The sequence below is a fragment of the Anas acuta genome, chromosome Z, assembly GCF_963932015.1.
Source record: "Anas acuta chromosome Z, bAnaAcu1.1, whole genome shotgun sequence".
In the NCBI taxonomy this organism is placed as follows: domain Eukaryota; kingdom Metazoa; phylum Chordata; class Aves; order Anseriformes; family Anatidae; genus Anas; species Anas acuta.
Window position 1 is genome coordinate 23,246,188 of NC_089017.1, and position 20,090 is coordinate 23,266,277.

The 20,090-nt window shown below is 42.0% G+C and overlaps 1 protein-coding gene across 1 annotated transcript in view; it reads left to right on the forward strand.

Annotated features, from left to right (window-relative positions):
* Positions 1-2,744: 2,744 nt before the first annotated feature.
* KANK1 (KN motif and ankyrin repeat domains 1) overlaps positions 2,745-20,090 on the forward strand; it is a 101,425-nt gene continuing 84,079 nt past the window's right edge. Inside the window, 2 exon segments of the mRNA XM_068667745.1 lie at positions 2,745-2,850; positions 13,121-13,248. The gene's annotated coding sequence lies outside the window, so the exon portion shown is untranslated.

Consider the following 20,090-nt stretch of genomic DNA (forward strand, 5'->3'; position numbering starts at 1 on the left):
ATTCCCGGGAGGACTGAGCCTTACCCCCCTTATAGCTTTTATCAGGCAGCAAGCAGCTCTTTGGCTCCAGTCCAGATATGCTGTGAAATGTGGTATCAAAGTATCTGCTGCATTTTGAGCAGCTTGTTCACTAATTATGGGCTCTGGCATGGACAATACAGCTGGGAGCCTTTGTAGATCTGCTTGTTTCATGCAGGATCTGTGGTTTTCAGTGCTCCTGGTCTGTGGAGGTGTCAGTGTACACCAGGATGACTTGAATGCTTGGTGTGTGCTCAGAGCACTTCCAGACAGGACTGTACCTCCAGGGAGAAGATGAACATACATGATTCTCACTGTCACTTCCCCCCAGAGCAGTCTGGTCTCCAACACTTCTGGAAACAGTCTCTTATCAGTAATGAAACAAAGCTCTTTCTTCCTCTCAGAAGTTGAGCACTGATAAGGAAGACTGGAAAAGTTTGTTTATACACCTGAATTCCCCCTCCCTCTCTTTTTCCCCAAACCCTGTTTTATGTATAGACAGGCTATAAATTACAACACCTTTTTTTTTTTTTTTGATGGAAGCCATCTATAATACTTTATCTATTCATTCATTTTTTTTCTATCAGGGATCAGTTTATGAAGCAGTGTCATGAAGACACTTACTGCAGGGCAGAGGGGAAGGTGTTCACATTTTTAGTGGGCACTCCTGATGTTTATGTAATGTGCCTAAGTTTGTAGTAGAATACAAAATATTTTGTAAGGCCCCAAGGTCTGTCCATGGATAAACTATTTGTCTAGGCCTTCTGAATAAAGCAGGAGAAAGAGCTTAACCAACAAGCCCAGATTAGCTCTGTGCTCACACTACTCCTTCCTGGCAGAATGACTTGAGGAAGGTTGTTATCAAACCACTTCTAAATGGGAAAGTCAATACTATACCTTTAAGATTCCGTTCTTTAGTATTTGCTTGAAAAGCAAATACTGGAAAAGGCTTGATAAATTCCTATTCATACATAGTGGCAATTAAATGATTCCAATGAGGATTTGCTGCTAACCTAGGTCTGTGCTCTGTGGGCATTGCTATGCTGCAGATGCACATTGTTCCCTTTCTTTTGGCCACAAACCACTTTTGACTGAAAGCTTTTTCATCATACAGCTCAGGCATTTTGAACAGATATCTCAGGTAAGGTTTAAGAAGGCTGCTCTGTCCTTTTCTAACTGATTTTTAAGTTATAAAGAAGAAGGTGAGAAATTTCAAAATAAAGTTCCCCACGGTTTTCAGAGGTGTCCAAGAAAGTATGCATAGTTTAACCTCTAATGAATAAACCACTATTTGAAAAAACAAGTTTAAAACTAGCAAGAATAAATAAATAAATCCACGGTGAGTTCTTGTATCACTTCACACTGCTTGGCACTCACCATTTTTTAATTTTTTTAATATCTTTCAGGTATTCAGTATTCAGGTATACGTAGGGAAAAACTTTAAGTTTTTATTATGTGATCACTGCTGGCAACTCATGTTTGGAAACAGCAACGGTTGTATCCAACGCTGATTCTCAGATCTTGAGAGGTAGTTCAATATATACCTTGCTATGACCTTCAAAAGCTTTGAAGTATATAAACAAAGGGGCAGAGAGAGAGGGAGCTGGCCTGCTTGAAGGATGAAACAAAAGAATTATTCTAGAATAAGTCATGTCTCTGCTCCATACCAGTGCTACAGATGTGCATGTGTTGCCTGTATGTAGTGCATGGGAAATTGGCTGAAATAAATACTGTGTATCCCACATCTATTTGTAGGGCAAGCATGAGGAATGAAATGGTTGAATCAAGAACAAAAAGTGTCCCCTTGTGGAAAGGGGATAAGCTAGAGCTGCCTGGGAAAAACTATGTGGATGTTACTGTCAAAACATCTTGAAGAGAAACTAGGATCATAGCAGCTGTGGATGCTGCATCTTGCTTGGACAGGAGGGGCATGGCTAAGTCTTGAGTTTGAAGAAGAGAAAACCTTAATGTGACAGCAGAAGACTGCGGTTAGATGTGTGTGCAGTTCCTCCAAATGCTTTTTTTTTGGAAGAGAAGGCTATGTACAGCGAGGGAGCTCCACATGCTTGGTGTAAAAGGGGCATTGCCAGAAGCTTGAGCAGTTGTGGTGTGAGCCATGGATGTGGGTGCAGCTGTGGGCAAGCACAGTGTCTTGTCTCCAGTCCCCTGCCCTCCTTGTCCATTTGGTAATGCTTTAAGACCAGCCATATGGGTCCTGCTGAAGGTCCTTGGTTGGATGGAGCTGTCACAGGGCTGTGCTGAGGGACAGGCAGGTGCTGCAGTGGCGTGGAGGAGAGGTGTCACCGCAGGAAGGGGTGGGTGATTAGTGGCAGGATGCAGGTGGCACCCTGGCAGGCGTCCTTGCTGGCGCTGCATGAATGGGTGCCACGGCTGCATGTGCTCCCAGCAGAACAAAGCAACAGGCTAAGCTGCCGGTGGTGGCGGGCAAGAAAGCTGAAATTCCCTGGTCTAGCTCACTGTTGTCTCAGCCTTGAGCTGGCAGTGCTCTCTTTGTAATATATGCACAGTGTAACTCCACAGAAAATTTCTTCTGCTCTGAAAACTTTTGTTCTCCCAAGGCCTCATGAAAAAAATCTTCTTAATTGATGGTTTGGACATAATCTAAGCCTGGAGTGTCAGTGTGACTTTTCCATTCATATTTGTTCACGGATGAAAGAATGTGTGGCAAATACCCAGCGTAATTATGCATGTTTCTAATGTTTCAGCTTGTATAATACCGCCCACCTTCCCAGAGAGGTCAAGTTACTGTTTCAGGCGTTGCAGTTCAATGATGTGCCGTGTGCTAGAGAGAAACGGTGGAGTAACAACCCTGTAAGTTTAGTCTTTTTTCAATTTTTTTGTGAAATAGTGAAATATGCCCGGTTTTGTGTGGCTGAGTAGGTTTGAGTGTTACAGTCTAATGGGCTATTTAAAATATATCTAAATAGGGGAGTGCTTGCAGCTTGAAGTGGTGGTTTGTTTTTGAAGGGTAGTACTTAATGTTGTGAAAGTATTACAGAGAGCATGTAACGCGTGTGTGTGAGAAATTCCTCCGTCGGTATCTCCATGGTGGGCAAGCAGCATACAGGATACTGCAACATCCTGGATTGTCCTGTACAAATCAAAGTCTGTTAGGCTGGAGCTGTGGCATGACAGCGATCAAGTTAGTGATTTTTTTTTTTTTTTTCCATCGGGGGTGATCCTGAGCAAGCACTCTGAGCCCTCACATTGTCATGATGAAGCAGGGTTGCAAAGCTTTGCACTGGCTTCTGCGTGTTTTTCTGCTGTCCTCTCCCTCGCCTGCCTTCTGCGGGCTGAACTTGCAAATGAAAGTCTGCAGCTTTTTGGGGAGAATGGGTCTGGGTTGGGTTGCCTTGCTCTGTGACCTTCGTGTTTTATGAACTGTGTGTACAGAGAAGATTTTTGCAATTTTGTTTTGCTCCTTTTGGCTGGCTCTTTGAGGGAAACACATTTAAAATAACAGAATTCACTTTTGTATATCATTAATTTTCTCAACCCCTACTCCCCCGTACGAGTAATTAGGTAGCTGTTAAATTACAACCTCAATGCTTGTGAGTTGGAGCTTGAAAATCCAGTGTACTGTATTGTTGTAATGTCTGTCTCCCTACTTTTTTTTTTTTTTTTGGCAGAAGGGACGGGAATTTTGATACTTGTGTGTACTTCCTTACAGTAGAATTTCTGATCTAGCCCATTGCTGAATATACTACCCGTGATAATTTCAACAGAGAAGACTATCCTGACTGGCACTGCATGTCAATAGTGCTTGTCTTCCCCTTGCTATTTTTTTTTACCTTGTGTTAGGACAAGGACCAGCTACTCCCCTGCTTAATTTGAGGGACACAGTCAAACATTTCCTTGAAATATAAAGTTGAAATGAAATTGGGGAAAGCAGTTTTATTAAGAGCTAATGGTGGGACTCTGGAGGACAATATCTCCTTTCTTTGGGAGGCCACATGATTGATTGCTTACTTTTCTTAGTCACCAGATCCCTAGAAATTCAGAATGACTTTGGTTTTAGCTCTTCTTGCTCAAGTCATTGATACAGAACATCTGCAACAGTTTGCCATATTTCTTGTTTTTCCTTTTGCACAAGGGAAACAGCATTGCGATGACAGTAACCCTCAGTGATACGTGACTGTTCACACTTCTGCAGATCAGTGCTGTGCAGCTAATTAAATTCATTAATTCATTCCATCTTCAAAGCTTTAGGCTGAAAGCATGACAGAAGCACATTCTCATCTTGGTTTGGCATCAGAAATTCCATAGAGCCATAACAGAAGGACTGTGTGTGGTGGGTGCTGAGGGCTATTTCAAAACAGTGATGGATCTTGGAGATTATTCTACAGTAGCTCATCCAAAAACCCCATCTTTTGGGAGTAAGTGCTTTGGAATCTCATTAGGGAGATGGTGGTAACACCCATTTGAAAATCCCAAAGGTATGTGAACAAAACAGATATAGAAAAGTCTGAGCTGCAAAGCAGAATGACTTGGTCCAAATTTTACCTTGGTGCCAGAAGGGGATGTTAGTCCTATTGTCTTTTTTCCCCTGAAGCCTCAGGATGTTGCCAGTCCCAAGACAAAGTGGGACCAGAGCTCCAAGCTTAGATAAGGAGATGTGAAGGACATGTATACTTTACCATGCAGGTTCTTGGTGTGGTTCTCAAGCAGATTAACTGCTTTATATATGTTTTGTTATCACCTTTAGCTGTGTTATACCCATGAAGATACATTGTGATACCTGATGCTGGGGAATCAGCTCATAGGAAATGAGGGGACGGAGCAACAACACAAAGAAACGGCAGTTCTTACAGAGGCTTGCTTGTGCTTGTGTTGCTTGAAATCCAGCAGTTAAGACTCTTTGAGGCTCATCAATTACTAGTGTTTGAGCTGCTGTTTCAGGAGCTAATGACAACCAGCTCTATATCTTTAACTTAACTTTGAAAGTTAAGTGTACTTAGTGAAGTAACCTTCTTCCTTTTACGAGCTGGCAGAGCCTCTCCTTAATGAGAAATTCTCTTAAGGAGAAATTCTGAGGAGCTTCCCTCTCCTGTTGGACCATCTCTGATGGGACCAGAGGGGTATGCAGGTGGCTCTCATCAGAAGAAGCCCATCTGTATGTAGTAACTGAGCAAGCAAGGAAGTTTCTTATAGCCCCGTTCAGTGTCATTCTCCCCTTTTCCAGTTCTTTTTCACTGTAGAACAAAAGGATGACCTTCACAGCCTTTGGTAATCCCTGGTCTCCATACAGGAGCAAGCATAGATTTATTAGGTACTTTGCTTGCCAGAGGGGTTACATGGTATGATATTGTGACCAAGCAAAGGATATAACTGGATACAGTATGTTTAAAAAAAAAAAAGTGTATTGAGAAAGGTTAATTGAAGACATCTGTAGCTGAGAGTCATCCTAGTTTTCCATCTTTCTTGAGTTGTTTTTAGGTAACTTGCTTCAGTTGTGACATCCTATCTTCACTCCATTCATTGCCTAACATTTAGCCCATCTAAACTGGCTGTGTAAAATCCATCTTGCTTTAGAGCAACAGAAAATATGTTGCACTTCTAAACCTAGGCCATCTGACTTGTGATGGCTAAAGTCATCTGGATAGATAACAAAGAATTTGGCCCCCCTACAGAAAGGGTGGTGTGAGAAAGGAAGAGGAAAAAAACTTGTGTATGTTGATGACTTTCCCTCCTCTTACTTGCTAGAGTGACACACTCCATGAGCAGTGACTTCCCTGCAAAAGGGATAAAAGAAAGCTGGGTGAGCTCTAAGCACTCTCAGTGAAGTTTCACGTATGATAGTAACATCAGTTAGAGAATGGATAGTTGTGCTTATCCGTTTAAGAAGTTAGCCTGTTTCTTGTTAGGGCTCAGATTGCTGTCTGCCAGCTAAAAATCTGGAGTGGTGGCTGTGTCACAGAACTGTTTGTCCTGCTAAGCAAAGATCATCCTTCAGAAAACTCAGGATGAACTCTGCTATTTACATAGGCAAGGTATTGGAGGAAGGAAGGAGTAGGGCATGTTCTGGCCTCTGAGGATTCAGTGATTTGAGTCAGTCTCATCTGAGTTGACAGCTAAAGGTATTAAGGCTCAGCACATCTATTCATGTGGATTGTTGGATTGTACTGTTCTGTGACAATCTAGACCAGTTTTGCTGGTTAGAGACTAAAGTGTTTACCCAAAGTATCATTGTTACTGTGTACCATCCAAAAACACTCAGCCTTTGGGTCAAAAAGTATTAATCACTTTGGAGGAGACAGCTTTTATTAGTCTTTTCCATGGGTATCTGATATATATATGTGTGTGAAAGAAAGATTACTAGTTTTGAGAGCAATCATGTAGCAAATGTGTTTTCTTAATAACACCTTTCCACTTCTGAGCAGATACACCTTGGGTCCAAGCATGAGAATTGCAACTAACACCAGCTTATCTAAGGGCTATTTCATTTCTAGCAATCTGATTATGCTTTTTACAGTGGTGCTTTTCCCAGTAGTGTAGAAATGGTACGTGACCAATTCAGACAGACTTGTTTGAGCGCTTGTCGTCTGTGATAGGAGCAAGGAGGGCTTAAAAGCACTTTGATGCAGTTTATGTGGTTTGTCCTTGTCTGAATGCAGTGCACTTTCCAAGATTAAGTTGTCCCTGTGCTTTTGCCACAGGAAACCGTGCGCTTGTTCAAACCAGTCACTTTTTCCATAGGGCTAGAAGTTTTCAGACTGATGTAGTGCAAACCAAGGGACAAGGTGAAGCTGCCCTTTGTTGTGCTGTTACCTCTGGCCCTGCAAACTAACTGAAACATGAGAAGCCAGCCTTGCCCGCCAGGTTCTAGCTGATCTTGTGTATCCCATTTACCAGCAATATGAGTTCTGACACTAAAGTAGCTCATGCATAAATTCATGGGGCTGTGCTTTGTGGAAGGTCTGCCTTGCTTGAGAGTCCATCCTTTACGTCCAGGACATCCTTTAAGTCTAGGACTTTGAGGTTTGTCTGGGAAAGCCCTGGTTTTAAATGTGGATTAAGGAGGGAGAGGAGAAAGAGGGGGATGGACAGGGGCTGTTCTCTGAAACTGCCTGTTCTGCCTGGCAGTAGAATGACTTTCTGTCTTGTTTTGTGCCACAGTAAACGACACTTGTGTTCTCCTGTTCTGCACTGTTGGGCAGACTATGTTCTGTTGCAGGTTGTGTTGTATGCCACATGTTCCCTTTTCTTCTTGCTCTCTGCATGTTCAAAGACCAGTTCCTATTGGAACAGGCACTTAAATCTGCTATTCAGTACATTATTACTTACGTGTGTGTCTTAACAAGTCAGAAGCTCGAAGTCCATTTGCAGTATATGAAGAGTTGGTTTCTGTACCTAGAGGTGGCATCAGTTATAGCAGATAAGGTAGCTGCTGTTCTGGCTATAGCCCAAGACTTGTTTAATCACCATAATGTTAAAAGGAAAGCTGTGGAGTTGGTTTGGCAACAACTTAACTTCTTGAAAATGTGCTAACAACTACAGTGGCTCCATTATCTGCTATTTGGAATGTACTAACTTGTGAACACTTACATGAGCACGTACAAGCACCCCTCCTTGCCCTGTCTGGGGACCAGATGAGAAACTGGACTGTTGTGGGGTGAACTGCTGCTGCTGAAGGGCTGATAGACAATCACCATTTTTACAGTTATCCCTCTGAGATGATTTCCTGAAACTTCTGTGCCAACTTTCAAATGCCAAGAAGACTGTCCATAAATACATCCTCTTATGGTCCTCCTAACAGCTTAATTATCCTCTGTAACACCAGTCAATTATTTTACTATTTGGTAAGAATTATGTAAGTGTATAGTTTGGTGTTGTACACCATAGACCCCAGATTTAAATAATGAAAAAAAACTATATGGCAGCTTCTGAGAGGAAACACCTCTCTATGGGGATTCATCTTCAGTGTAAAACTCCTCTTTTATGCAAAAGACACTGCGGGTGTGTGTGGGTGTGTATGACCAAAGAGCATGATACATTGGCATGGGGAGATTCCCAAGACAGCAGTGTAGTCATGTTATCATGGCGTCCTGCCCAGATTAATTAGTGTATCTGCAAGGTTAATTAGCATGGTGCTTTGTGCCATGCAGACGTAACCTTAGTTATTCCCTTTAGCAATTATGAGATCTTATGCCAGTGAAGTGTACGAAGATGCAATATTGCTTTTGGCTACTTGGGGGCTTTCTGTCCAAAAATACAGCACATTCACTAGGAAATGTTTACTTCTAGAAATGCTACCTTCATGTACAAATCTATTTTAAAATGTTTTTTTTCCCCAGTGAGAGTAATTACCCTTTGGGTGCTATGCAGTGCATCTTTAACTGACTTTGAAGTGTTTGACACAACATCTAAGGCATATCTCAATATGTTATCCAGGCATGTCCTTGCAGTTGAGGGAGCTGGTGTTTTTTCAGACCAGCATAAATTCCTCTTTAGATAAGTGAATCTGGCTGTCTGCTGGAGGGAGGTACATGTGCTGGAGGTGTGTGTGGGAGGAGGTGTTGAACAATATTAAAAAGGAAAAGAGGAGAAGATGGAGTAGTGGAGTACTCTGCGGAGATCTTGTCAAGCTGGAATATGCCTGTGAAGTACATAGACTTTCCATGAGAAGTTGTTGAAACCCTGCCTACGTGAGTTTGCAAAATATCTATTACATAGTGAGCTTTGTTTAAATTGAAAGTATTATCAAGGTTAGAGCTTTCTGTAAAGATGACAACTTTATCAGCCAACTTGCTCCCTTGGTGTAAGTAAAATCTCTGCTTAACTGTTTTAGTATGTCTGTTTTCATTTCTGCTTATCTTTGCTTCTACTTAGTTTGCTTCTACTCAGTTGTGTTAATCAATTAAGTCTGTTTTCTTCCTGGGACTGAATTTAGATTGCCATTTGCAAGGCAGTTTAGAAGAACAATTGCTTTCTGATACAAGATACATACATCTGTTTTATACAGATTCAAATTTTGCTTGAGATGCTGCATATTATTCTAAATCTCCATTGTGTCAGAATGTTTTCTAATGTTTGATGTTTTGATTAACACCTGTTAGGTGTGGTTTGTTCTCTCCTTAAGGGAACATGGGTGTGCAGCATAGTGTTTTTGTTTTGGTGGGGCTTAGATATGTAGGAGTATGATTGTGTGTATTGTGATTTGTTTGGGCTAAAAGGCAAAGCTGAAGCTTTCTTCCTATCTGGCATGGAAAACAGTAAACTATGTGATAAATCTTAGCTCCCAGAGAACATCTGACTTGTGTTTTCTGAGGTGCAACTCTCAAAGTTATCACTTGCTCATCTTGGAGCTCAAACCATTCCCTGGTTGTGGCCTTTATCACACAGTTGTGCTTTCAAACTGATCTGCATCAGGTGTGGGCACAAACACTCATGAGATGAATGTGAGTACCTGATAAAGACAAGATGGCTTTGGGAGGGCATCCAAAGACAATCTTTTGAGGCAAAAATGATTTATGAATAATATCTAAACAATCATGACACCATGATGTGGGGATGAGGCTTTCTGAGTATGGTAATAGGTATTTGAAAAACACTTTTATTGTCCGCAAAATGTCAGCCTGGCTGTGTAACTGACTGAATGTCTTGAAGATCTGAAGTCTTGGCATCAGTTTGAAACTCTTACAGGAAGCTGCTTTAAAACTTTCCACAAAAGTGTGGAACAGGAGATTATACACAAACACCATGACTTTGGTGTTTGCCATTATCTGTGAACATGTAGCTCCAAGGACATAATTGTCTTCTAACATCGCAAGTTTCCTCATGTGTTAACTTCTATATTGTGTAGATGCACTGAATGCTATTTTAAAGTTCAACTAAGGGGACATCTGGGGCATTTGGATTTCTGGTTTTGTAACAGATGTTGTATTTAGGATTTTTTTCTAGAGTGTAACATCTGCTTGGGTTTTCCTGCAGAATCCTTCCTCTCTTCTCCTCCCACAGACAGACCCTTATACTTCCTATGATTCTGTAATATTAAGGGAATTATTTAGGTAGAAATGGACTTTGGATCATGTAGTTCCAACACCCTGCCATGGGCAGGGACACCTCTCTCTAGATCAGATTGCTCAAAGCTCCATCCAACCTGTCCTTGTACACTTCCAGGGATGGGGCATCCACAGCTTCTCTGGGCAACCTGTTCCAGTGCCTCACCACCCTTCTTCCTTACATCTAGTCTAAAGCTACCCTCTTTTAGCTTAATATACTAATTTACCCTTTGTCCTCTTGCTACTTTCTCTGACAAAGAGTCCCTCTCCAGCTTTCCAGAAGACACTCTTGCAGTCCTAGAAGACCACTGTAAATTATCTCCCTGGAACTGGTGGCCAGCTGTCTTTTGATGCAGTCTGGATTTGGTTGTCTTTCTGGGATGTGCAAGCTCGTGTAGTTTTTCATTCATTAGTACCCCCAAGTTCTTCTCCATAAGGCTGCTCTCTATCTGCTGGTTACCTAGCCTGTATAGATGGGCAGGATTGCCCTGACTCAGGTGCACAACCTTGCACTTGGCCTTGTTGAACCTCATGTTTTTTGCACAGGCCCACCTCTTGAGCCTGTCCAGGTCCCTCTGGATGGCATCCCTTCACTCCAGCATGTTGACTGCACCACACAGCTTGGTGTTGTCTGCAGACTTGCTGAAGGTGCACCCAAGCCCACTGTCCTTTTCACTGTCAAAGATGTTAAATAGCTCTGGTCCCAGTAGACTCCTCGGGAATACCAAAAGTCACTGATCTCCACTTGGACATTGAGCCATTGACTTCGGCTCTGAGTGTGACCATCCAACCAATTCATTATCCACCAAGTAGCCTATCTGTCAAAAAGTGTCTCTCCAATTTAGAGACGAGGATATTGTGTGGGACAATGTCAAATGTTTTGCACGAGTCCCAGTAGATGAAGTTGGTTACTCTTCCCTTAACCATCAATGCTGTAACTCTGTTGTAGACAGCCACCAGATTTGTCAGGCACTGTTTGCCCCTTAGTGAACCATGTCAGCTGCTAGCAATCACTTCTCTATTCTATGTGTGCCTTAGCATAATTACCATGAGAATCTTCTCCATGATCTTGCTAGGCATAGATGTGAGACTGCCCTGTAGTTCCCTGGGTCTTCCTCTTCTCCGTTTTTAAGAACGGGGGTTGTGTTCCCCTTTTCTAGTCACTGGAAGCTTTGCTGGACTGCAACTGATGGACAGTGACTTAGGAACTTGCATCTACCAGTTCCCATGAGATCTGCAGGTGTATCTCATTAGGTCTCAGAGGACCTTGTTCACCTTCAGGTTCCTTAGACAAGTTTCACATCTGATCGTCTCCTACAGTGGGTAGTTCTTTATTCTCTCAGTTTGTGCCTTTACCTTTTCTGACTCCAGCCATGTGGCTACAGCATTTACCTATGAAGACTGAGGCAAACAAGCTGTTTGAGCAGCTCAGCCTTTTCTATGCAGGTTGAAGAACTCATTCATGTTTTGCTCATTGCATGGAAAGTTTATCTTCCTTTGCTGTCCCATGTGCTTGAAGAAACCCTTCTTGTGTCATTTGATATATTTAGTCAAACTGAGTTTCAGCTGTGCTTTGGCTATCTTGATCCTCTCCTTGCACTCCCAGGCCACATCCCTATAATCTTCCCAGTATGTGTACCTCTGCCTCCAGTGCCTATGCATTTTGCTTTTGTGTTTTAGTTTGGCTAAGCAGTCTTGTCTTAGTCAAGCTGGTCTCCTGATGTCCCTGCCCAGCTTCTTGCATGTTGGGATTGACAGCTCTTGTGTCCTAAGAAAAATACCACTTCTGTTGGTTTTTGAAGACAGTTACCTTTAGGAGGCTATTTTGGGGGTTTGTAAACAGAGTAGAATTTGAAAAACGTATATGTAGAAGCATTGGTCCATGTCTTGCTTTGTGTGCCAGTTTATCTATTAATTTACAGTAAAAAATATTTAATTCCTACCTGGTATGATTTACTTGTATTCCATTAAACCTGCACCTTTATAGTTATACAGATTGGGCCAATGATCACCTTGTGTTCTCATACCAAGGCTCTAAGAAAGTACACAGTTAAAACCTGATGTGTTTTTTTTTTTTTTCCATAAAATAATCTTCAAACCTCTTAAGTAACTATGTTAGATATAAACTGTTCTCCTGTCCTATCCCTTGACAGCTGTTAAATGTGCTAGCAGCAGCAGCATGAAACTACTCAATGTCTGCATACAGAAGGTCTCCAGCACAGCCCTAGCGTACTGACTTGGGACTGTACCTGCAAATGGTTGTGAGACAGGATGCATCAGAGCCAGGAACGGGGGTCTCGGTGGCATCTGTGTGTGTGTGGTTCTGCAAAGTTAGCTTGTTTTAGGAGTTAAACATGCCAAGTGAGTTGGAGTTGAGAAATAAGTGGTCTAAACCTTGGTGGCAGAACATGAATTGCTGTGGGAAAAAGGGAAGAGCCATCCTGTGTGCTACAGTGGTGCAGGTATGAACTTCAGTCTCAATCTCTTTACTGTGTAAGAGCTAGGAGTATGTGCAAATTCTTGCAAGATAAGACTTCTAAAAAAGCCTACTAAGGGAAATGGGACAAAGCAGGCACTGCCTCTTTACTGCAGTTTATAAAATGCTTCCATGTCATTCATATATAGAAGCATCTTCCATAGAAGCATCTTCCCAGGTTATATAGCACTGCTGCTTAGCTCATGTGGGCTTCTGCATTTCTCAGTTCAAATTAGTACCAGGTTACCATTCCTTAGACATTTAGTGCTGCATTTCCATAACTGGTTTATCATGACATGTCTAAAGCTTTGTTTCTATGCATTTGCATTGACTGTTGGTTGAACAGAGTTCTTAAGCTGGGAAAGCACTACAGAGTGACATATTGGTTGCAAGATGCATGCTTTCTTTCCAGGGTGCCGTAACCAGAATATTGCTTGTGTGCACTGCACCTTGGAAGCCAAAAATGGCATAACCTTTCATATTTGTGATTATTGTGAACTTCATTATTGTTTAGCGGCATGGCATTACCAGGCATCTGCAGCTTTAAGCATGTGATATATTGCCCAACACGTACAATGACTAATTTTCATTTCTCTTCTTGTAGGATGAGTTTCAGATTCCTGAATGTGCTGTCAAGTGCTGAAGTATTGAACTAGCTGATTCTCCTGCATTATTTCTGAAGCTTAAAGCTAAAGAGAAGTAGAGGACTAGCATTTCTGTTAATCTTTTAAGGTAAGATGCAGCTTCTTTGTTGGAGGAGGGTAAGGGGAGAGAGGGAAGACAATAGATAAATACGGTCCCACACATTGCCTCAGTCCATCCCTTGCTTTATAATAAACCATACTAACATGACACCTGTATTTTGTGTATTAGACTGGACCAGACTGCCAGTATTTGTCAGTTATGACTAAATTCACTGAGCCTCAATGGGGTAGAAATAAGATGCAATGAAGAAGTAACTTGACTTCTTCTCCTAAATCACCAGTTCTAGTTTCTTTAAGTGCTTGTATAACTGTCTATTAAAATGCCTTAATGCTTCATCTGTATATTAATAAGTTTTAGTAGTGAAAGGATTGTTTTCAGTCTACTTGCTGTCAGGTTGAGACATTCTTCATCAGCAAAAATACGGGTAATAAAAACTGAAGACTGTAAAAGACACATCTGTGGCTGAAAAAGTGACCATTCTGCTGCTGCTGCTGTCATTCTTTTCATTAATACTTGTATTTTGCACCCGTCTGTTTGGATTCATATCTATATTGTCTGCTTCATGGTAGTAGTACTGGCTTTTGAGCTGCAGACAGGCACAGACTGAAGCTGCCCAGAGTGTGTCTGCACAACACCCCATGCATTCACAGCACAGTCTCCCATGCCCTGGTCATTTGGGTGACTAGGGACTCCCAAATTAAGCATGTGGTAAGCCAAACCTGGAGAGCTAATCACTTTGTAAAGGGCCTCTTTGCCACTGACTCCTGGATTCCCTCAGGTTTGACAGCTGCTATCTGAAGTGTCTACTGACTCCTATTTCTGTTTACTTTTAGGGCTTGTTACCCTCCACCTCATTACATGCACCACAGTGTGCTGTGGTTTGTGTGAGGGGGGATCATCTAGAACTGAACTCATCTCTTGACAAGCAAAGATTGAGCCTGCAAAGATTGTAGTTTGAGTGCAGACAGACCTTGGGCCAGCACCTTCCAAAACAGCTCTGGGCTCTCACTCAAGCTGCTACTCTCCTGAAGCTCCTCCTTTTTTGGGGGAAAGGCACTGGGAGGTGAATCCAGTCTTTTCTGCTGTCAAAACTGCTTTGTACAGGGAGAAAGCAGACACAACTGCTTCTGGGCCCCAAGGCAGGGCTGTAGCTGGCAGGGAAAAGAAATGCTTAGAAAAAAAGCTAAATAAGGAAACTTATTATCACTGTGCCTAGGTTTGTCCCAGTTCCTGTGTGGCTGTGTGCCACAGCCCTGTCCTGGCTGTGGAAGTGCATGCCCTCAGCCAAGCACAGCCTTCTGAGCAAAGGAGACGTGGTGGTGGTGGGGACACTGCCAGCTTGCACTGGCATACCCAACCTGCATACCCTCTGCAGTGGGGAAGGTGTCAGTAAATGAGTGTAGTCACAGTGTGGACGTCTGGGGGCTTGTATGGATGGCAGTTCAAGGTGCAGGATGGGAGAAGAGGGGAGGAGGCTGTGAGGAAACGTGCAGACAGAGGAAGAGTATGAGTGCAGAAAGGTTGTAAAACCCAGAGCAGTCTTGTATCAGCAGTCATGGAAAGACAATAGCGATGATTGCTGACTGCCTGGCTACTTCTCAGAAACGATGGGGTAGCACATCAGATCATTAAGGAACAGGACTGTGACCACAGAGCACGCATTTTGTGTTTGTACAGATACCTCTGCAATAAGAGGTGATTTGCTGTCTGACATGCTAACATACCTCAGTGCTTGCCCTGTGGGTTGCAAGGCCAGCATCCTGCTGGAATAATGTGCTTGGTGGAGATGGCCTGAGAGTTTTTTGTGCATCTCTGAACTCTGCCAGAGTCCACAAGCCAATTAAAAGTGCACTGCTTCAGTGACCTACACAGCAATTACATTTGGTAACACGAGCTGAACAGCAGGCTTCATAAAATTAATTCCTATTTATGAAGCCAAGGTTGCTTCACTGGGATTGTCTATTTTTTTTTTTTCCAATTCTTTGTCCTGAAGCCTTGATTTAAGCAAGGATTTTATTCCAATCTCCTCAGACTTCAAAATGGCAGTTTTGCTTTTCACAGCATGACTTCAGCCTATTATGTAAAGAAAATCTTGTACTCCTGGCAGGTTAAATTACAAATATCCAACAGCTGCTTTCCTTTGAGCTTCCAGCTCTAGGCTTTTATACTTGTGCTTATTCATGGAGAAAACAGATTTTATGACAAACACGACTAGATTTCACTTCAACTTAAGCTTGGATGATTTCTGCCTGTAGGTCAGAGCAGAAAGATTCTGCTTTCACAGGGATGCAATGTAGATGCAACTTCACCAAACTCTGGGACCTGATTGCTGTGGCACAGTGTCAGTTAGATTTAGTCAAGTTTGGACCCTTACTTTCTGAATGATCTGGGCTCACTGGAGCAGTTACATCACTTTTTCCACAGTGATTAGTGAAGCTCTGATTAACTTCAGAAGGTCATGAGATACTTGATAGCTGCTTTTTAAGAAAGCACATCTCCTGTAGGTGAAGTTAAATTTGCTATGCAGTAATATATAGAATCATTAAGGTTGGAAGAGACCTCCAAGATCATCTGGTCCAATCATCACCCTATCACCAATATCGCCCACTAGACCATGTCCCTAAACACCACGTCCAACCTTTCCTTAAACACCGCCAGGGATGTTGACTCCACCACTTCCCTGGGCAACGCATTCCAATGCCTGACTGCTCTTTCTGAGAAGAAATGTCTCCTCATTTCCAACCTAACCATCCCCTAGCACAACTGGAGGCCATTCCCTCTAGTCCTATCACTAATTATCTGAGAGAAGAGGCTGACCCCAAGCCCCCCACAGCTCCCTTTCAGGTAGCTGTGGAGAGCGATAAGGTCTCCCCTGAGCCTTCTCTTCTCCAGACTAAACAATCCCAGTTCCCTCAGCTGCTCCTCACAGGACTTTTGTTCCAGGCCCTTCACCAGCTTTGTAGCCCTTCTCTGGACATGCTCCAGGGCCTCGATGTATTTCTTGTAGCAAGAGGCCCAAAGCTGAACACAGCACTCGAGGTGCAGCCTCACACCAGAGCAGAGTACGTGGTGACGATCACCTCCCTGGCCCTGCTGGCTACACTATTCCTGGAACAAGCCAGGATGCCATTGGCCTTCTTGGCCACCTGGGCACACTGATGCTTGCCTGGCCATGAGCCAGCAATCAGCACCCCCAGATCCTTTTCCTCTGCACAGCTTTTCAGCGACTCTGCCCAAAGCCTGTAGTGCTGCATGGGGTTGTTGTGCCCAAAGTGCAGGACCCGGCACTTAGCCATGTTGAACCTCATCCCATTGGCCTCTGTTCATTGACCCATCCTGTCCAGGTCCCTCTGCAGGGCCTTCCTACCCTCTGGCAGATTGACACTTCCCCCCCAATGTGATGTCACCTACAGACTTACTGAGAGTGCACTCAGTTCTTCCATCCACATGATCAAAATTGTATACTTTCACTGGAAAATTGAACAATTAAAAATCCAAATATCTCACTGATCAAAGTTTATTTATTTTCCTCTTCATACCTTGATAGTAAATTCAGTCATGTTTTATTTGGCCAGGCTATTCCACTTGACCATCTTATAACAGATGTAGCTCAAATCCCATCTTTTATATCCTTCCTGCTCTTAATTGTGCTCAAACATGCCACAATGCCATCACACTGCTGTGCTGTATTACATCCTTCACCCTCCCACACAGTTAAAAAACTTTTCCAGGCAGGGATGTCATCATGTCACACCAGCTACCCAGCAAGATGTGGAGGATCCTGTCTGGAGTGGTGCTCTGCTTTCATACGAAAGCTGTCGCAAACCTCACCCTTGCTGATGTCTTCAGAGGGATGATGGGCAGCACAGTGTTTCTTTTAGGAACAGCAGCAGATGTTTACAACGTGACACAAACCCACCTCCTGGTGGTGCTGTCATCCACGCCGTAGCTGGTTGCACCTGACTGCATGCTGGAAGCAGGACTCAGGAGTCTCCTTGCTGACCACTTGAGCAGAGTTAAACTTGGGTGCAGGGACCCAGCAGCAGCATCCTCTTGCTGCTGGTGACCAGCTTTTGTGCTCTGTGCTTTAATGCGTGCATTTCAGACACACGTAACACAACACACCTACGTGCCAGGACTGCTGTGACATGAAGAGGTAGGGCTGACTGACTGAACATAACTGGATCATGCCACACCAACTCTTGCTTAACTGTGCCTGCTGGGGAACCCCACCTCCCACTTGCGTACCTGTGCTATAAGTGTTGTTAAGGAGACTTCTCTCTGATAACTAGTTCTTTATCCTGATGAAAGCCTTGTGTGTGCTTTTCTGATTTATGACTTGCGAAGGATTAAAATATAAATCTATTAATCTTCAGAGCTACCTGAGTGTAAACAAAACCGGTCAAAACCATCTTTTTCTTAGCTCTTTTGTTGTCAGAAGTTGACCCATTCAGCACCTGTCTTAGGATTTTCTGAGAATGGCAATCAATTCCTAATGCTGAAAATAAATTCTTTTCTTGCTTTAGATTTTAATCTTAATAAATTCAGAGGGTTGAGTTGTTGCTTCTATGTGTATATATATAATCCACTATGTCTTTATATGTAAGGCATAAGAGCAACTTATTGCTCTTCCTGCTAAATGTACTCTTGCTTCTTTAATGGCGATACTTTGTCCACTAAGAGCTGTGGATCTGCATGCTAATAAAACTCACTTTATGCCTTTAAAATGTTTATTCAAAGTGGCCTGGCTGGCTTACAGTAGCTGTGTGGGTGGACTGTCCTTGAATTTTGTAGACTTAATTTAGTACTACACAATACCTAGTGATGGAAAACAGCTATAAATTGTCTGTGCGCAGCCATGCATTATTGATAAAGAGTAGAATAAGCTCTGCAATTTCTTTATTTGATGCTGTTAGTGCAACAGCTGGCTGATTTGTTAGGAGCCCCCCCATCTTTTTGGCAGTAAAATGTCTCTTCGTTTTCAGCTCTGAATTTGCTCTTGAATCTTGATTTGTATGGGTGTGAAAGCTTGTTTTTTTCCAGTAGAAGTAAATCCAATAGAAATGTTTCCACAGAGTAGAAACAAGCTCCATACTTGGGAGAGCTATGAAAACAAGAACTCTGACTGTGTGAAGAAGACAGGACTCCTTTTTAAATTGTCACAAATAATTAGAAATGGAAAATGGAGCATAAGGTATCGTAGTAGAATTTTTTAAAAAGTCCTTTAATATACATTATTTGGCACATGCTTAGAGAAAATGCTTTACAGTGAGCTCAGTGTGCTTTGTAATTTCAGTGTTCCTTCAAAGTTTATGAAAAATCTCAACAGTCTTAAATTTGTCAAGCTTTTTTTCTCCTGTTGACACTTACAATGAGTAGTGTCTACAGAACACAATTTGCATATAAAACTGTGCTGTAAACTGAACAGTTCTTTCCCTGTAGTTAAACAAAGGTACAAGAGCTGCTCAACAGACTGGAAATTAAAAATAATAATAATAAAATAAATAAAACTTGCCAGCAAAACTATCAAAGGCTTAGTCTTCCCTACAAATAATACTAAAGCTTCTTTTTATGCTATAATTTCTGGAATGGTAGCTTCCCACAGATTATTATTCTAATATCACAGAGAGAATGTACATTTTGTGGCAAACAAATATTGTCTTTGACTAGGGAATTATTTCCCTCTTTATCTGTGTGCATACATATCTTTCAGTAGAAGCATTCTAGACCTCTGTAGGTTTTTTGTTTTTTTTTTCTTTGCAAAGTGTTAGGATAGAAGAAAGTATGAGTGTACTCGATCTTCATAAGCTATACTGATGTTTATAATGCTTTCCTCTATTCCATGTAGAATGACTATGCATTAGTTTAGCTTTCCATATTTTCAGAGCCTTTTCAGTTAAGAAGTTTTAAATAATGAAGTAATTAAACTGGCTGTGTAGTTTCAATCAGGAGGCAGGAAAAACTAACGGGGAAAGGCCTAACATGATTGACAGAGGTGTGCTGGAGATTTACATTGAGAATAACTCATTCTTCAAAACTTTTTCATTTTCTGATGGAAATTGTGGGGTAAATCAAATACAGTGGCTATGAATGATTAAAATGCAGAAGTTATGAATTCTTATTGACTTTGTAAATCTCTAACTCCTTCACTGCTAATATAAAATCATTTATCTTGAAGGGGTCTTGGGGCTGTGAGGATTTAAACTAAAGCATCAACATCTTGAAGTAGACTGTTTTGATCACCAAGATCATGAATTTTGTGGCTTACTTAGAAAGATGTTGTTGGAGGGGAAGAGGAAGTTTTCCCACAAGTCATCTGATTGGTCTGTGATAATTCACTCGAGGGCTCAAAGAGCCAAATTTTCCAGTAGATGACATGTCTATAATTCAGACATAATGTGTCAACTAAATTATTATTATTATTTTTTTAAGCAAGTGTGAAGCTATTTGTGTTGTCATACAGAAGAACAGAGTTCAGCCATATTGTTACAATTCAGACTTTAAGACTTTCTTCCACTGAGATGGTTTTGGAGTATAAGCATGTGTGCGTATACATTTTTTTCCTGAAGCAAATACAGTGGAATGCAATCTTTAAAATTCCTTGTTCCTCATGTTTCTAATTTAGAAAAGCATCTTTCTGTGACAATTAGTGGTTACTGTAATGATACACTATAAGATAAGGAAACATCAAAGTGCTGTGGGGACTGATTTCCCTCTTCCGCATCTGTACACTCTCCTCCGGCATGAATGAATTGACTCTGACCTTGTTATTTACTTCCTGGAAGTGAATCAGAAGTAATCTGACAAACACAAAAGAGAGGTAATGCAGTCTGACATTTCTTCATTTCCCTGTACTAACAAAATATTTC